This window comes from Brachyhypopomus gauderio, chromosome 6, assembly GCF_052324685.1.
Source record: "Brachyhypopomus gauderio isolate BG-103 chromosome 6, BGAUD_0.2, whole genome shotgun sequence".
Lineage (NCBI taxonomy): Eukaryota > Metazoa > Chordata > Actinopteri > Gymnotiformes > Hypopomidae > Brachyhypopomus > Brachyhypopomus gauderio.
The window spans coordinates 27,268,259-27,279,759 of record NC_135216.1 but is presented as its reverse complement, the minus strand read 5'-3'; positions in this window follow the sequence as shown (position 1 = coordinate 27,279,759).

Here is an 11,501-nt window from a genome sequence, read left to right as displayed (position 1 = left end):
TACATAGTTAGTTAGCTAGCTAGTCTGACTTATAAATATCTAGCTAGCTAGCTGGTTATTTGTTTTACCATAGTTCCAGTGGCGATTGCTCTAAGACTGCAAGGGAAACTCAGCTTCCCCTAAAATGTCAAAAAATAAGTGATCAAACATATACTGTTGTGTGTACATGTCATTGACTAAACGCTACAACCCGCTCAAATTTTGTTCAGAATCAGCTTCTTATCACTGGTAACGACGCGGTTTTCCTCTCACTCAGTCCCGCAGCTTCACAATACTTTAAACGGTGTGGACGCTGAGCGTCTACAGAGTTCAATAGCGAAGCAAAGAGTGCAGCGAAACGAGACGAGCCATTGGATAAATGCTGGGCTTTGTCCCGCTCATCGGACGCTCAGCGTCTCTGGGGGTCTATGGGGCAGTGGGCTGGCCCGGACGCTCAGCTTCTGCATGATGATTGGATGATCTGTCTGAGGCTGATTCCCTTTTTGATTGACAGCGAAATGAGCGAATCAGCAATCTTTTGGTGTAAACCTCCACAGGAGCATTTAATTTAAATTTTTTTTAATTTTCCTTCTGTTCTGAGTTGAACCGGAGATTTTCATAATCCTCTAAGTGGCATTTTATTCGTTAAAAACGACTAGCGACAAATCAAGCTTCTATTTCTGGTGGTTTTTGTTGTAGCTGCTTGTGTTTGGTGACTGACTTCTATCACTTAAGCCGAAATTGAGCTTCCCCTTCTTGAAAGACCAGCATCCACCACTGCATAGTTCATGGAGTTTCCAACTGCCTAAATGCGTTGATATTGTGAAAAAATAAACCTGAAACAGACCCTACTGACAGCCAATCATAATTCACATCCAGAAGCCAATCCTGTCTGGGTCCACGACTGTCAAAAATCAAACAATCTGCTCTGCGAGCAGGAGCTTAATCGCAAGCAGAAAGGGTGTGACAAATTTTCCTTGCGCAAGCAACTCTCTCCTCACGCGCGAAAGTAGTTTTGCTCGCACAAAATTCTTTTGCGAGGAAGCACTCTCCGCGCGTGCGCGCGAGCATTTTTGCTCGCACGAATAAGCACTTTTCCTCGCACAAAATGATTTTCCGCACTCGCAATTTTTGAATTGGATTTCACTCCATAGTCATGCACACAAGATTACTCCTTACTTTACTTTATAGGGTCTCTGGGCTTGAACCAGAGATCCTACATATAAGTGGACTGGACAACATGAGTGAAAAGTGAAGCCTCCGTGTGTCAGCTGGGCTCTGGGGTGTGGGGCCCGGGGTGTGGGAGGAGCAGGTGCTGGGCCTTAGCGGGGTGGCTGGCCTCCCCTGCGGGGCTAAGTGGCGTGACCCAGGCCTGGTGCCTGGGACCACCCAACCCCGGGCTGGGGCCCTGCCCGTGCGGTGGCACCTGTGTCGCTGCGGGCGCACAGCTGGGTGGGGTGGCTGGGTCGGCCTTGTGTCGGGTCGTCAGGTCTGGGCCTTGGAGCTCGGAGGTGCCTGGGTGTTGGGGGTGGGGCAGTTTTGGTTGGGAGTATCTGGGGTGGGCTGGGGGCACTGGGTTCCGGACTCAGACCAGCATATCTTCAACCCTGTTGATGTATGTTGTTGTTTGATTATTGTGCGATTGGTATGGTTCTGGGTGCTTACATGGGTGTGTTGTGCATATGGGATGAAGGTGTATGGGTGTATATTTGTGTGGAGATGTATATATGGGATGAATGTGTGTGGGTGTATATATGGGATGAATGTGTGTGGGTGTATATGTGTTTAGGTGAATGTGGATGTCCAGACTGGCTGCTCTCTGCGGTGGAGGTGGTGGGGGTCTGGGCTTGGATGCGGTGGCGGTGTGGGGAGTCCCGCCGGTCTCCCCGGGTCGATCTCTCCCTGCCTTGAGCAGGGGGCGGGGGGTGCAGTGAAGCACGGTGCCCAGTGAGGACCATTTCCTCTGGACCCACGTATTTCCACGTAACAGAGCAACCCCCATACCCCCCCACCCCCACATTCAAACACACAAACACACACACAGCACTCATACATTTAGGATCCTGGGGGGCAGGCATGTTACCCAGGGTTTGACGAGGTGGGCCTGCTGTCATGGCCTCAACAGTCTCCTCACCACTGTCTGTCCCTCAGTTTTTACTGCACTTTAGACATGGAGGACCTTTGAGGGGACGGTGTGGACAAACACTGACCAGTGGCCCACGTTTGTCCCAGCACCTGTCCCCTCAATTTTAACTACACCATTGTATCACACAGTACCATACATGCATATACACAAACACATACACACAACACAGCACTGGGGGTGGAGGGGTGGGAATGCCTTCCTTCACCTGTTTCCTGCTCCCTGCCCGGGCAGGGATGGATCGCTAGCGTGGGGCTGGGCTGGTGGCGTCCTGGGGCTGCTGCCGATCCTTGCTGGTCCAGCCATTTGTCTCCGCCGTGGAGGGTGTGTTAGTTTGGATGAATGTGTGTCTTTGTCCATGTCTCTTTTTGTATAGGTGGATGAATGAGTACGTGTTGGGGGTGAAGGGGGGGATATATGAATATGTGTGTATATTGGGGTGAATGTGTAAGTACATTGGGGGGTGCATATATGTCCATAAGAGTGTATATGGGTGTGGGTGAATGTGTGTGGGAATGTATGTTGGGGTGGATGTACATGTGCGTGTAGGTGTATATGTGTGAGGGTCTATATATGAGGGTGAGTTTGGGTGTGTGTGCGTATGTATGCGTATAGGGAGGTGTGTAGGTGTATACATGATAAGGATGTCTATAAGGGGTTGTGTGTTTGTATGTAGGGGTGTATATATGCGGGTGAATGTATATATGAGGTTAAGTGTATGTGTGAGGATAGCTGGTTCTGGGCTGGGGGCTAGTCATGCCCGGTCCTCTCCCGGCTGCTCCCCTGTGGTTACTGCTCCCCTCCAGATGGGAGGCGCCTTGGGGTTTCGGGGCCCAGCTGGGTGCTCCGGAGTGGCAGTTGGCCTGTTCCCCTGGGCGGTTGTGGTCCGGGGCGGCTCGGGGCTCCTCTGCGGGAGGGGGGCCCTGCCGGGTGGTGGGTGGCTCTTGGGGGCGCGTGGCGCTGGGGCCTTGGTGCTGGCCCGTGGTGGGGGGGTGGACATCCTGGGGGGGGGGGTGGCTCTGTTACCTCTGGTTCCCCTGGACCTGCGCTCCTTGGTTGGGGGGGTGCTGTTCGGGGTCTCCCTCTTCCTCTCATGCGGGAGTCACTGGAAAGTGCGGCCCTGGGACTCCACTGCTCCTGGGGGGGCCGTGGGCGGGTGGGATTCCCGGGTCTTTCTCTGCCTGCCTCTGCCCTCTGGGGGAATGTTGTCGCAACTTTCTACCCTTGCTGGCAAGTACATTCCGTACATTTATCCTATGTTGCACTTTTATGTTGCACATAAACACACACACACATACATACATAACAGTCATTTGTGCTATATGTCTTGGGTACACTTTCTGCTCTTTTTGCAGTGGTCATTTGAGTTGGTTGATTTTTTTCCCCTGCCCTTCTGTCTTTTTATTTTCTTTTCCCCTCTTTTCTATATCTTCTTATGGTCCACCTAACCCCAATTATTGTTATCACTATTGCACTATATTATACAGAATTGTTATCATCTGATCTGTATATGTGACGAAAGGGGTGGAGCGAAGGACGAGACACCAAATCCTTGCAGAACACGTCACTTTTAATTAGAGTACACAGAGATTGCGCAATAGCGCACGAGAAACATAGACGTTCACACAGAAACGTGTAGACTCTAGACAACGACGAGCACAGGACACTGCGCGAGCGCACATTAAATAGACAGACCACATTAGCCCCACGTGATTACGAGACGATTCACAGGTGAGACGCATTATTCACACAACATAGCCATCACCACGAAGTTCAGCAGACGCAGACAAAGCACGTGGACAACGTTTACACACGCCCAAAAGGGAGGGGCCGGGATCCTCAACGTGACAGACGCCCCCTCCAAGGGCACTACCCGTCCCGGGGTGCCAACAGGACCGGGCGCCCCAAACCCACGACGATGGGCGGATCCGACGCGCTCAATCCTGCGTCTGGGAGGTGACCGCCCTCGGGGGAAGCGTCCGCCACGGACCGCCTAAAACACCCTCCCTGGGAACACAGAGGAAAAGACGTTAGACACGTTACACGGGACGTTCACAAACACGCACACAGGCACACATACACATAGAGGCACAAACGGGAACAGGGGGTTTGGCATACATACGGGAAGACTTACAAACACTGGTACACACACACGATATAGGCGCCAGGCTGCGCGCCAGCAGGAGAGTGATGAGGGGCGAGAGGTCGGGAGCTACTGGTGCAGTAGGTGCTGCGGGTGGCGGTGCTCCTCCTGCCCTTGCTGCAGTCCCTCCACCGGACGCAGTGCGGCTAGCGAACGCGCCCGGCGCAGCGCGGTTGGCAGACGCACCCGGCGCAGCGCGGTTGGCAGACGCGCCCGGCGCAGCGCGGCTGGCAGACGCGGCCGGCGCAGCGCGGCTGGCGAACGCGCCTGGCGCAGCGCGGCCGGCGAACCCTCCGGAGTCAGCTCTGGGCGCGGTCACTTCTATCTCCTCCGTCTCGCTCCTCTGGCTCCAACTCATGGGCTGCTCCGGGCTGCCACCCCGGGAGCAGTCCATCTCCACTTCTCCGGAGCGGTCGGAGGACGACCTCCATTCTCTCTTCACGGTCTCAGCAGAGCATTCAGAGGGAGGCGGACCGTCCTCTTCCTCCGAGTGGAATTCGCTGTCCGTGCACTCTGAAACGCCCGAGTGCACGGACCGCGGACGTTCCTCCTCTTCCTCACCGTAATCGGCGGGGTATGCCGAGTGCTCTGACGGAGGGTAGTCTCCAACGTCGACCTCCTCCCCCTCCCCTTTGATGGAAGAGGAACCAACGGGCGGAGGGAGGTAGTCCTCTTCCTCGGACTCCTCCTCCTCCTCTGACCCGTAGTCGAGTCTGGACGCGTCTTCCAGTGACAGGGGGTAGCCCTCTCCGTCTCCACAGTAGTCCACGGTGGAGGTGTCGTCCAGAGATGGGGGGTAGTCCTCCTCCTCTCCACCATAGTCCACCGTGGATGCGTCATTCATCGAGGGGGGGTAGTCTCCCTCCTCCTCCTGCTCCTCCTCGGAGTCTTCCTCTCCGAACTCGCTCTCTGGGGTGGACTCGGTAGCACCCATGACGAACGAGCCCACCCTCAGAGGCGAGAGAGCGCGGGCTGGAGGAGCGTGTCTCTCCCTCCAGATTCTCACCGCGCCCTGCCAGAAGATCTCTGTCAGATCAGGGTCTCTCTCCTCGACCTTCTGGGCTGAGGTCAGCTGGAGGGCGTATACAGGGTCTGACATCAGCTGTTCCCGAGTCGGCGGGGTTATGCGGCGCGGGGGCGAGGAGGAAGAGCGGTGGTGCCTTTTGCTGGGACGCAACGCCTTCTTAGGCCGGGTGGCGTATCCTGGCATCTTCGGGTGTCTCTGGTCGGCTCGTCGTTCTGTGACGAATGGGGTGGAGCAAAGGACGAGACACCAAATCCTTGCAGAACACGTCACTTTTAATTAGAGTACACAGAGATTGCGCAATAGCGCACGAGAAACATAGATGTTCACACAGAAACGTGTAGACTCTAGACAACGACGAGCACAGGACACTGCGCGAGCGCACATTAAATAGACAGACCACATTAGCCCCACGTGATTACGAGACGATTCACAGGTGAGACGCATTATTCACACAACATAGCCATCACCACGAAGTTCAGCAGACGCAGCACGTGGACAACGTTTACACATGCCCAAAAGGGAGGGGCCGGGGTCCTCAACGTGACAGTATATAACAACAAAGTTGTCCTCCAAAGATGGGGGGGGGGGAGACACACAACAAAAAGAAAAATAGGAATAAAAGCTAAATGTGGGGAAGGGGTTACGAAACACTGGAAATCCCACTCTTAATTCGGTTCAGTTCAGTTTGACGTAGACACCCAACTGGGAAGGCTGTGTTAGAGCCCAGGAAATCTCAAGAGTCAGTGTGGAGTTAGTCTGCTTTACTGAAGAATAGCAATTATCCAAAGTTTCCATGCAATCTCAACGTTTTAGTGAGGTATACAATCGTGCAGCAGGTGAATGAATGGTCGAAAGAATAGCTGACTGAATGGTCTACAAGCAAACAAAGGAATAGAATTAGGCTATTACATTAACACTTAAGTAACACCTGTTACGTGCTAGTTAACCGAGCTTAAAGCACGGGTGTAGTATGTCTCATGACTAACATAGCGGCTAGACTACTAAACACATTTGTAGGTACCATGCTAAACCAGCAGGTGGCAGTACCACTGGCAACACATTGAACAAGCTTGCTTTGACGGAAGTAAGGGTGTGTCTACAGTTCAGGTGTTTAAATACCCTGAACAGCCATTCATCTCTCTCTCTCTGGTTTGACCGACACATAGGTTAGACCTATTAAAGAGAGGCTCCGCCACTCCTCTCTCTCCGGTTTTCTTTGAGAACACGCGAACTTTGCAACGACTAACAGCAAACAGCTGAAAGTCGTACTACTTAATTAACGAGCCCGAGTTACGGTGCAATCTAACCAGCAACCGATCAACATTACCGCGACAACAGATTCACCGAACTACTTCAATCAAGCTTGCTAACGCGGCCACACGGACTGAAACAAAGGCGATCAACTCCCTGTTGTTAAACCGTGAACGAGACTCGCGTTCCTGGACGATTCCCCAGCACACCTGGACGACGTCGTTTAATCAACGAGGAGCCTGCGGTGGAAATTCCCTCCTAATTCCAGGAGAATTCAGGGAGGACGACAAAACCCCAAATCCTCAACACGTGAGACTCTTACCGCTGGGCATAGTTCATCAAAGGGCATAGTTATTTGAACTACAGAGTTAACTAAGTTTTTTTGTTAATACATTCTGAATGTTTGTGTTTAACTTTATTTTCATAAACTTCGTTAAGATTTGTACACACAAGTTCTCCACCTGGCATGCAATCTCCATGTTTTATCTTCTGAATATTTGACAACTTGTAGTTCCCATTCTCAGACACACTACATTAATTTTTAGTTAGTAAGCCAGCGCCATTACTCTTTGTTCTGACCACGTTGGAATAAACCAGCTGAGCTCATTAACATACAGTCGCGCTGCTCTACTGTTTAAAGTCGGCGCCATTTTAGTTGCTTTGTTCTCTATAGGAGAACTGAGATTACAACTCCGCATCCTCACACGCACAAGCGCGTGCACACATTACACTCCTCCCCTTTTTACACACACACACACACACACACACTAAATATCCAGTCTTCACTGTAAATATACTGATCCTTGTTGATGCCGTTTGTTTTAGAATAATTGGTTTTAAATAAATGTATCATTTATTTTCACCAAATTGTCTGTGTTGATGTCATTCAAAAGTGGTTGTTGCCAAAACCTCCAAAGAATTCATTGTTAAATCCTTCAGATACCAAACCATTCATTACCTTTAGTTGATAACTAAACTTGTGGTTCTGGTATAATTAGAATATGAGACTGATTCTAAAATTAATGAGACTGATTAATAATTAAGGTAAAACAAATTATATCTACTTTAAAGGATTAGTAGGTGAAACCCCTACACATTACTACATTCTGAACGGCAGTACTTGACATATAACAACAACATCAGCTGCTTATTAACTTGGCACCTAACTCACATAAAGTCATGAACGCATTCGGTAGAACTTATAGTCTCTCAACTCTCGGCTGTCTCAGATGCTCTTTCTCTCTTGCTTCGCCACATGCTCTCCGTGTGCTCCGCCTTGTGCTTTCGGCACTGCGCTGCCTAATGCTCTCAGTACTGCGCACGGCCTGCGCAGCATTCGCTGGCGCTGTGCGCACATTGCGCAGTGTGCAGTCCTCGCTGCGCTCTATCTGCGCAATAGTAGGTGACAAGCTCGTATCAGGCGAAACTATCGCCAAGTCCGCAGCCTTCATAACACTAAAATTTCTTACCATAATTCTTAATGAATGAATTTAATTTATGATATCAAATTGTATTTTCACATGTATTCATTTAATTCCCAATATCAAGAAAAAAGGAATTAAAGTTAAAATGGCTTGTCATATCCAAACAATTGAAACAATTGAGTGAAAAATGAATTCTTACTTGAATTAATTTATGATATTTTATGATAATTTATGATATCAAGAATTAAATTTGCTCTAGTGGCACGGACGAAAAAACACTTTTTCAAAAGCCGGCTTTGGTCCCCCCCAGTTTTTACGGTTAAAACCAAATATTTAAATAGCGACGAATCCATGTCCCCCCCACTTTTGAAATCAAAATTACGTCCATGTCTAGTGGAAATTGTATTTTCACATGTATTAATGTTTCTATTTCTATTTCAAGAAAAATACAGCTTGCCATAGTACTAGGGGTCCGGTGCACTGTGAATTGGGGGGAGGCTGAGGACGAGGGCCATGGCGTACCAATCCTCAGTTACTAAAGCTGGCTCTTGGGACTTGGAACGTAACCTGTCTCATTGGGAAGGAGCCTGAGTTGGTGTGCGAGGCTGAGAGATACTGGATATAGTTGGGCTCACCTCAATACACAGTTTGGGTTCTGGAACCAATCCTCTCGAGAGGGGCTGGACTTTATTATTATCTGGAGTTGACCATGGTGAAAGGCAGAAGGCAGGAGTGGGTTTATTAATAGTTCACTGGCTCGCTGCCCGTGTGTTGGGGATTTCTTCCTTGCACCTTCAGGTTGGGGAATGAGCTCTGACTGTTGTTTGTGCTTATGCACCAAATGGCAGTTTGGAATACCCCGCCTTCTTGGAGTCCTTGGAGGGGATACTGGAAGGTGCCCCTTCTGGGGATTTTATTATTTTGCTGGGGGACTTCAATGCTCACATGGCCAATGACAGTAGGACCTGGAAGGGCGTGATTGGGAGGAATGGCCTCTCCAATCTCAACCCAAGTAGTGTTCTTCCATAACAAATGGAAGACCTTGTTTGAGCACAGAGGTGTCCGTAAGTGCAGCTGGCAGCAGGACACCTTAGGTCACAGTTTGATGATTGACTTTGAAGTTGTGTAGTCAGATTTCCCTCCGTGTGTCTTGGACTCATGGTTCAAGAGAGGAGCTGAGCAGTCAACCGATCACCACCTAGTGGTGAGTTGGATCAGACGGCATGCAAGGATCCTGGACAGACTTGGCAGACCCAAATGTATCGTGAGGATTTGCTGGGAACGTCTGGCAGAGGAACCTGTCAGATAGATGTTTAACTCCCACATCCAGCAGAGCTCTGACCACATCCTAAGGGTGACCGGAGACATTGAGTTTGAGTGGGCCTTGTTCCGTGCCTCCATTGTCAATGTAGTGAACCAGAGCTGTGGCCATAAGGTTGTTGGTACCTGTCGCAGTGGCAGTCTCCGAACATGATGGTGGACACCTCAGGTCATTTACGCTGTCATGTTGAAGAAAAAGTCCTAACAGTCCTGGTTGGAGTGTGGGACTCTGGAGGCAGCAGATTACAGGAAAGCCAAGCAGATCCTGGCTTTAACCATCACAGAGGCAAAAACTCAGGTGTGGGAAGAGCTCTGAGAAGATTCTGGCAAATCAGATATCTCAGGAGGGGAAATCGGTTCCCAACCAACACTGTATACAGTGAGGCTGGGGATCTGCTGACCTCAACTGGGGATGTCATTAGGTGGTGGAAGGAATACTTCGAGGATCTTCTCAAGCCCACCATCACGCATTCAATAGAGGAAGCAGAACTGGAAAACTTGGACAAGAGATTGTCCATCTCTCAAACCTTGGTGGCAAGGTTCCGGGGGGTGGATGAGATCCTTGAGATCCAAAGGTCCTAGAGGGTGCATGGGAGTTTGGTCCACATGACCGAACCAGTCCACATGAGTTTTGTGGATTTGGAGAAGGCATTCAACTGTGTCCCTCTGGGATTCCTCGGGGGTCCTCTAGAAGCATAGAGTACTGGGCCTGCTGCTATGGGCTATCCAGTCCCTGTATAAATGGAGCAGGAGAGTGGTTCGCATGACCAGCAGTAAGTCAGACTGGTTCCTAGTGGGAGTTGGACTCCGTCAAGGATGCCCTTTGTCATAACTTTTATGGACATAATTTCTCGGCATGGCCAAGTGGCAGAGGGGGTTCGGTTTGGTGTCCTCAGGATTCTGGGTCTCCTTTTTGTGGATGATGTGGTCATTTTGGCATCATCAGAGCAGGACCTACAGCTCTTGCTGTATCAGTTTCGAGCTAAGTGCAGGACGGCCAGGATGAGAATCAGCACCTCTAAAACCGAGACTATGGTACTCAGTCAGACAAGGGTGGAGTGTCCTCTCTGAGTCGGGAGTGAGTCTGTGCCTCAAGTGGAGGAGTTCAAGTATCTCGGGGTTCTTGTTCACAAGTGATGGAAGGATGCAACGAGATTGACAGGCGGATCGGTGCGGCGGCCGCAGTATCATGAACGTTGTACCAGACCTTTACCAAAAGGGAAACCTAGGCCTCTTTACTGCTACTGCCCCTACGAACCGGACCCAGATAAGCGGGTGAAAATGGATGGATGGATGGACAACATGTACCGCAAGAATACATTTTTTATTCTTTAAGAAAAGTGCAACGTAAATTAGCTTCGCCTTTGTATCCACATGCAAGTCAAGCTAATTAACAATAGAATATGTCGGCATGTAACGTTTCTCGCGCTGCGTAGCGAGGAGACGGACACAAATGCTGAGAGGAGCGAGATTTATTAAAGGAAATACCATACTCATCGTCAGATAGCCAGGCAGGGTCGATAGCAGGAGGGCAGTCCGAGAAACACGCAAAGACAGGTATTACAAGACAGGGAGCACGGGAAACAGGAGAAACACAAAAACGGTCGGGTACAGAGAACAGCAATAGGACAGACACGATCACAAATCAATTCAAAATACCAGACAAAGGACAAGGGAGACTCAGGGGCTTAAATACATGGAAACTAACTACGAGCAGGTGTAGACAATGATACAGGGGCGTGGCAATAAACAAGGGAATTACGAGACAAACGAGCGGGGCAGGATGAACAGATACGGAACACAGACACGAGGGGTTCGGAGTGACAGCTAACGGAGGGGGACACGGTCATACGTGACACGGCATTTACAGTATACACTGTTGAACAAAATCTTTATCAGCACTGATAAACAAAATCTGTAATAAATCATTTTTGTTTGTTCGTTTATTATGTTGGGTGATTATCAATATTATCTAAACCTCTGGAAAACTGGAAATACAGACGATATGGATGCTATCCCTTGAGACAAAGTGATTTGACAGGTGTCCTTTAAAAGTGTGGTATTCAGTGGCGGCTGGCCAATATGGGGAGCTGGGGCGCCGCCCACTTAATATTGTTGAGATATTAGAATGAGTTCATTATAAACTGCGATAGTTAGAAAATTATTTAGTCACACTGTGTGTCTAATAGCCATGTTTGAGTTTATTAAAAGAGT